Raw genomic sequence first — 8,530 nt, 5'->3', positions numbered from 1 at the left:
GAACAAGGTTGTGTTGTGGTGGTGAAGCCTGAAGTGATGATTTATGGTCAGCTTTTGAGCCCTGTTTCTGGGCAGTGACAGTAACCTTTCACTCTGATATCAGGCAACATGTCTTTACCTGAAAGACTGAGATCAGTAGCTTAATGACATTTAATGATCATGTTACTTGTTGTGTGTGTGTGTGTGTGTGTGTGTGTGTGTGTGTGTGTTTGTGTTTGTGTTTGTGTGTGTGTGTCAGATTCTGAGAACTGTGGGGCCCAGACTCGACCAACAGAAGGCCAGGGAAAGTGTGTGTGTGTCTCTGTGTCTGTGTGTGGATGCTTGCACTGGTCTTCTGTGACCGCATAGACTGGACCTGGCTGGATCAACGTTTTTTGAAATGGGACGGTCTAGCCCAAAAGAACGGCTCTGTTACGTCATAAGCCCAAGTAGGCCTACTGATCTCTCTAACTCAAGCATCCTTTCAGATCAACGTATTACGTTTAATATATAGGCTACAATAATATGAACTAGGCTAAATGAGTGAGAGCAATCATCAATCCATTCAAATTATTAAAAAGATATACAATTATGCAAGTCCTTCCAAACTAAAAGGATCACGTTTTTTTTTTTAGATGCTGCTCCTTTCCCTATCATTTAGCATGTTTACATTGATTAATTTAGCAGACACTTATCCTAAGAACAACATTCAGGTTACAGTGCAAAGGAAACGTTATCAATGAATTAATTGCGACATATGTCAAACTCAATATATTAATTTATTATAAGACCCTCATCTTATTAACACAACATTTAATTGTTAACTTGAACCATCAGTTATACCTTCTTCATTATCATGTCGCCATCATCCACTTAGCACATTAACAATGTGTGTGTGTGTGTGTGTGTGTCTGTCTGTGTGTGTGTGTGTGTGAGTCTGTCTGTGTGTTTCTGTGTGTGTGTGTGTGTTTGTATCTGTCTGTCTGTCGCTCTGTGTGTGTGTGTGTGTGTGTGTTTGTGTGTGTGTGTGTGTGTGTGTGTGTGTGTGTGTGTGTGTGTGTGTGTGTGTGTGTGTGTGTGTGTGTTGTATCTGTCTGTCTGTCGCTCTGTGTGTGTGTGTGTGTGTGTGTGTGTGTTAAGAAGGAGAAGAGGGTGCAAGTTAAGGACATGGGATGGGACCTGAAGTGCGCCAACAGAAAGTCAGGGTAAGATGACATTAATACTGATATTAGGCAACACATGTGTGTGAATGTGAGTGTGTGTGTGAGAGAGAGACTGTAATGTGTGTCCAAGGCTGCAGTTGTGATTGAGCCTAAAAGTGATGATTTGTAGGTCCATTTGATCCCTGTTTCTGGGTAATGACAGTAACTTCTATCTGATTTTGGGCAGTAAAGTTTTATCTGGGAACCTAAATCAGCAGCAAGCAATTTCAAAATCATGTCACCTGTCGTGTGTTTGTGTGTCTGTGTGTGTTATTTTTTGGCGAAGAAAAGGTTTCAGGTTGAGCAGATGGGAGAGTGTGTGTGTGTGTGCAGGAGAACATCTGGACGCCACAAAAGGTGTGTGAGTGTACGTAACGATAATCATGTTGTAACCAGGCGGCAGAGTTGTGGTTATGCCTACACATGATAATGTAACAGAGTTGTGGTTAGGACTACACATGATGATGTAACGTGTAGTCTGAACCCTTTTGCTGGGCAGTGACATCAGCCATGAATATTTGATATTAGGCAACAACATTTAATTGTTATCTTGAACCATCACTTGCCTACTTCATGATCATGTCGCCATCATCCATTTAGGACATTAACAATGTGTGTGTGTGTGTGTCTGTCTCTGTCTGTGTGTGTGTTTGTAGGTGAGTGTCATGATTATGATTGGCTGCTGAGCAATGTGCCGTTGCTAAGATCAAGATGCTGTGCAACATGGACTTTAACGGAGAGCAAACTGGACCTCATGCGCGAGTCCTTCATAAGTGATCCAATCAGCATCAGGTACCAATATCATGTGTGAACAAGGTTGTGTTGTGGTGCTGAAGCCTGAAGTGATGATTTATGGGGGTTTTGAGCCCTGTTCCTGGGCAGTGACAACTTTCAGTCTGATATCAGGCAACATGTTTTTTTCTGGAAGACTGAGATCTAGATCCCGACCGATAAAGGATTTTGAAGGCCGATACCGATACAAATATTTGTTGATTTAAAAATCCGATATTCCGATATATCGGCCGATATATATATTTTTTTTTCTGAAACGTGCAACAAAACATTAACAGATTTCCCTAACATTAGTTATTTGTAGTTATTTATGAGTATTGACTAAAATAATATGATATTGCATTTTAAAAACAAACTTGTTTATTTTTAAATAATATTGTCACAGTGGAACAGAGGAACATCGAAATATATTAAAGTTCTGATAAATAAAATGTATAAAAATAGAAACTTAAGATTAAGTTAAGAAACTTAGTCTTTTGAACAAAAACACAATAACAAGAACAACCAAATCAAAGTTACCAGTATTAAAAGACTTGGTAAGCTTCATAAATATAACTTTGAACTAAGACTTAATAATTACAAAAATTAATGATGACATTATTACTATCATCATCATTTGTATTATCATTAAACAAGATAAAGGTCACTCCTAAATGTTTGAGTGCGTGTGTAATAGCTACCTTATAATTACAGTGTCAGCTTGCTTATCCCTTTACCTGCACTTTTAAAATTATTTCCATCAAGCTACATCAAACCATTTTCAATCATAAGTTGCTGCCTGCCTTCTAAAACCTACTATTTAGTGATCTAAATCCATTATGTAACTTGTTAATGCTGCGGCTGAACGACAGCCTGAAACGCACACTTGGCGTCATTGGATTTCACGTGTAAAAGAAAAGCTAACTTTTATGCACAAGCTACGTTTTGCACAAGCTACGTTTGATACTTTTTCTCTATGTCTAAATGTTCACTCCTCGCACGTCTAACTTACATTTTACAATGCAGGGACTGTAACTACAGATATACTAGTTATAAATACAGTAATCATTACTTTATTTAGGCAGAATAAGTTTGTTGTGGTTTCCAAGCTCATTAATGTTAACGTTAGCGGTCCTCCACTGATATTCATGGCATTAGCTAGCTAATGGTTAGTGGCTTGTGGTTAGCTAGTCTATGATGAGCCATAATTTAGCAATGGATAACGTCATACTGCAAATTGTAAAACATACGCTTTCAAAATAACAGGCCGGGGAGAGATGATACGTCTCACTGCTATAACTGTCACTATTAAAGAAATACATCTTCAGTCACCAGTGTTGGGAACGTTACTTTAAAAAAGTAATTAGTTATAGTTACTCACTACTTGTTCCAAAAAGTGACTGAGTTAGTAACTGAATTACTCTATGATAAGAGTAACTCGTTACCAGGGAAAGTAACTATTTGCGTTACTGTAACTGTATTCAAAGAATTTGGATTTTTTGAGCAGTTTTGAGCAGACAGCTGTTTGTAGGCTACATAACTTTCGATATTTATTAGATGGATAGATAGACAGATAGATGCTTTATTGATCCCCAAGGGGAAATTCAAAGATATTGCACATCCACAGACCTACGGTTGACTTCAGCCTGTGTCATAGGTTTTTGTTGTGAGGAAGAAAGATCTAGCTTTTGCTGCTTGGAGGACTTTGCTCTGAGTCCTTCTTTGCTAGTGGATGGCGAGCTATCATCTGTGGTGGAATCTGTGTTTTTTGGCCACTAGCTTTAGATGCGTGTGTGAGATGCTTCATTAAATTACAGTTGCTTACAACGGATGTCGACAAAGTCTTCGCTTCGACATAATGTACACATTACATGCACGTCCAGTGTTTCCCACAGAATTGGATTCAATTTGTGGCGGTAGCTGACTTGGACAACGGGGGGGGGGGGGGGGGGGGGCATCGTCTTGGTAGTGTATAGGTCTAATTGAGTGCCTGTCACAAGACTTTCGTGAGGGAACCCTTGCAAATTGCAATTGTAACACAGTTAAAAGGCTGCTGATGTGTGGATGCAATTCATAAAGTTTTCTAAATAGTTAAAATAAAGGTTCCTACTTCTCCCTGGGACAAGCACTTTTGATTTTTGGAAAACACTTTTCCACTTCCATTTACATCGGGATTTTGCAAACATTCAGAGTCAATAAAATGAGCCCTCCAACGAATTGACAAGCAGCTGTAAGTAGGCTAAGCATGCTAAATTCGACATCCAAACAGTAGCCTATTCTAACGTTAGCTTTGAGATACTGCTTGATTGCATTACTTAACTTAGTTTAGTGGGATATGTATATATATATATACATGTATGCATATGTAGCCTATGTTGTGATAAGATCCTAGCAGAGTTAACTTCAATGCAGCAGTTTTGAACAAATTTGCGCAGCATGGTCACGATGCTAAGCGGATTTAATAGCAATTTAGCCAGACGTCTTCTATGCAATGCTTCTATGTGGCAACAACAATCCTTCAACAATCGTGAATATTTTGTTAAATGCACATGCAGAGGAGGGTCAGCGGGCTACGAGAGAGAGCGGGGCGGGGCAAGGAAAGGCTGCGTGCGTAAAAAGCGCAGCTCAATGGCAATGCAAGGATTTGATCTTATATTTAATTTAAATTATATTACATTAAATTAAACATAAAATATTTATATGTGGCGGCCGATTTTTATTGTGTGGCGCCCCGCCACAGATTAGTCAATGTATGGGAAACACTGACGTCCTTGCCTTTGACCACAATGAATTTGAAGTAGTGCTTATCTCTACCTTGAAAATGCCAACTTTTCATAGTCGGATTGCTCCTGACCTCTGCTGTTTCGTCGAATCTTGTTTAGCTGTTGCGTGTACGTGTGTGGCGCGTGTGCTGACAAGTTTGTAAAAACACTGGCTCTGATTGGCTATCATGAAACATGACTCTGCCTTAGCCAATTCTAATGGCCTACGTCGTTATTAACCCACCTCCTCGCTAGCTGTGAGCCGCGTTCGGATTACACAGTTTAGGCTATTCAATCAATGCATAGTAACGCACCGTATTTAACGTCCAGTAACGTTAACGGCGTTGTAACGATGGGAAAAATAATAAGTTAGATTACCCTGTTACTGAAAAAATAACGTCGTTACCTAACACCGTTCTTTTAAACGGCGTTATTCCAAACACTGTCAGTCACATTGTCAAAAGTTAAAAGGACAGACAGTCAACTACACTGTAACAACGTAACGTAATTACTAGCTAATTCCGCTTCACTTTCGGCTTATTTACCAGCAGCAAAACTGGACATTGTTTTCACGAATTTTGTCATGCTTATTTGAGTTAAGAGAATTGATGGGGATGTTCTTTTAATTGTTATTCAAGCAATGTATTTCTCGTGACCAAATCACCATGAACACACTTCACTGATGATCTCACTCGCGGATAACTGGTTCTCTCTGCCCGACTCTGGCTGGATCAGCAGGTTGCAGGATGTGTGGCGCCGCTGGCGCGTTATACACGAGTGTTTCCAGCAGGGACGGTGTAGAGTGCCCTCTGGTGGACAAACTATACAACGCCAACACTCATGACATGGTTGAAGGGTGTTTCGTCCGTTTTTATTTTATTTTTAAAATATTCATTTATCAGCCATTATAAATGCCGATACCGATAGTTTGGAAAATGCCTAATATCGGCCGATAATATTGGCCCACCGATAAATCGGTCGGGCTCTACTGAGATCAATAGCAGGACATTTAATGATCATGTTGCTTGTGTGTGTGTGTGTGTGTGTGTGTGTGTGTGTGTGTGTGTGTGTGTGTGTGTGTGTGTGTGTGTGTGTGTCTGTGCGTGTGTGTGTGTGTGTGAGTGTGCGTGCGTGCGTGCGTGTGTGTGTGTATGTGAGAGAGACTAATGTGTGTACAAGGCTGCTGTTGTGATTGAGCCTAAAAGTGATGATTTACGTATCCATTTGGTGAATGGCTGAAATTATATATCCAGTATTTGAGCCCTGTTCCTGGGCAGTGACAACTTTCAATCTGATATCAGGCAACATGTCTTTATCTGGAAGACTGAGATCAGTAGCAGGACATTTAATGATCATGTTGCTTGTTGTGTGTGTGTCTTTGCTTGTGTGTGTGTGTGTGTGTGTGTTTGTGTACTTGTTTAACCACCACTGTGAGGGCCACATATTGACATTTCACCTGTACTGTGAGGACATTTTTGGCTGTGAGGACATTTAGGTCGGTCCTCACAAACAATAACTCTTATATGGCATATACTCATGATAATGACCATCCTCTGTGATTTTTATGACATTTTATTTTGGTCCCAAGAGTGATAGCTATTTAAGTATCCAAACAGTGTGTTAGTGTGACTTTCATCTCTTGCCTAACTGCTCAAGCACAGACAGTTAGTCTCTTTAAATTTTGGAGGGAAAGTTCATTGGGAGGGAAAGCCAGGAAAGGGGGTGGGACCACTAGGCTGCATATCCCCCCTGGCTTGTTTTCTTTTAATGTGGTGACTAGGGTGTCCCTGAGTATGCTTTTCTGATCCAAAGATAATGAAATAGTATAGTTATACAGTATATCTGAAATATGCAAATATGCTTGTGGTTGTGGCCATGTTTACAGAAATGAATTATTAAAGGAATACAAATATTTTAAATAGTTTTAAATAGTGTCATTATGATCTATCCAAAGAAAATATTTTATGTAGTTTAACAACATTAATCATCTTTACAGTTGCCATAGCACTAAATATTAAGGTTTATGAAACTCCAGAAGTTTAAACATTCTATTCCTTCAATGTTCAGACAGATCTGTGTAGACTACAACTCAAAGGCCTTTAAGGTGCCATATTAAGCTGCACTAACTGCCTGGCTGCAGGATTTTGATACAGTGTATGTGTTGTCATAGTGATGGAGCCAAAATTGGGGGTGGGGGATGGGAGCTCAGTGTAAGAACTTGAGATCAGGGGCCGTATTCACAAAGCTTTTTATCCACCCCCAGGGTCATCTTGATGAGACTTTTAGTGATGCTATGATGTATACCTGGTTTTAACGGTCATGGTGGTGGAGTAGGGCTGTCACTTTACGTTCGAAAATCGATTGCACAATCGATTGGACCAAACAACACAAGTTTTGAAAACTAAAATAGGGAATCGATTTTAACCAAATATGAACACTATTAATTTTAAACGAATTAAACAAAATTCACAAACAAGAATATAAGAATATAAAAGAATTCCGAAGTGCAGTAAGCATTGCGAAAGCTAAAAAGAAAATTCCCACCAATTTTACGCACCGGAAACAGCTGTTTCAATCAGCTGCTGTGCTGCTCGGGTTTTGCCAAAAATGGAGGACAACGCGATCATCCTGTGCGACATGAGAGAGAGGAGTGATAGGCCCTAATAACTTGAGGAGTTCGGTGTGGAAGTACTTCGGATTTTTGGTATATCAAACTATGGAGAAGAACAAAGCGGTAGGCTATGCAAACTGTGCAATGGAGTTCTATGTAGGCGAAATTTGTTTGACATTTCTAATCGTAAACACAGCTACGTTGAAGCCTGCAGTAATGTTTGTCACTGATGTAATGGCAGGATACTCGGCTTATTGTTTTTCGAGAATGTAGCACTCCTGTTTGTCATTGTGCACGAATCTTCACGCCAATAAATCATCAGAAATATTGCTGGCTTGCGTCTACAAGCACCCTCTTTACGTTCGTCCTAATGCCTGTTATTTTTTTGTGGATTGGCCTATATTTGGCGTTGAAAATGGAAACGTCTTTAGACATGAAAAATCGATTTTACAATCGATTCCATGAACACTTATGTCTCAATAATCGAACAGGATTTTTTCACAAAAGTGACAGCCCTATGGTGGAGTGACTTTTTATGTTCAAGATCATATTCCAGCAAAAATAAGAGAAGACCTTGTGTCAATTGGTATTGAAATAATGTGGCTGCAAATTCACTTACCACATCAAAAACACATATTGGTAGGATGTTGTTACAGACCTCCCAGTGCAAATATTAGCTATCTGGATAAGATTGACAGTATGCTTGATCAAGTATGTGACCTAAACATGGAGGTCATCCTAACAGGTGATCTCTACCCAACTGTGCCTTAAAACAGAGGCTCATGAACATAACCAACTTATGTAGTTTAAAGCAGATGGTGAAACAGCGAACTTTTAAAACCAATCAATTTGTAGCTCATTTATTGTTTCACAGGTGTGTAAATAAAAGCATATAAATCAATGTTTGAGGACAGGAATAGAAGGCAATTCCTGTGGAAGGACTTCAATGAATGTTAACCAGTGGTGCAATTTAATCATTTTATTATGAGGAATGACAGACAGACAGTTACATTTACACCCAAACGCATGAGGATATTGAATGAATCTCAGAGAAATGAACAGGATTTTCAGTATGTCAAAGGGCATCATTCTGGGATGAAAAGCCCAAGGAAGCTGAGGAACAGAACAGTCCTCTTACAAATATGCTCATTTGAGCTTCCATAACTTCGTAATAATTTCCTAATAATAATAATGATTAAACTGGC

This window comes from Alosa pseudoharengus, unplaced genomic scaffold (genome assembly GCF_046254945.1).
Source record: "Alosa pseudoharengus isolate Yale_2024_CS ecotype anadromous, Long Island Sound unplaced genomic scaffold, YU_APseudo_1.1 YU_APseudo_1.1_scf_19, whole genome shotgun sequence".
NCBI lineage: Eukaryota > Metazoa > Chordata > Actinopteri > Clupeiformes > Clupeidae > Alosa > Alosa pseudoharengus.
Note: the sequence above shows the minus strand (reverse complement) of the source record.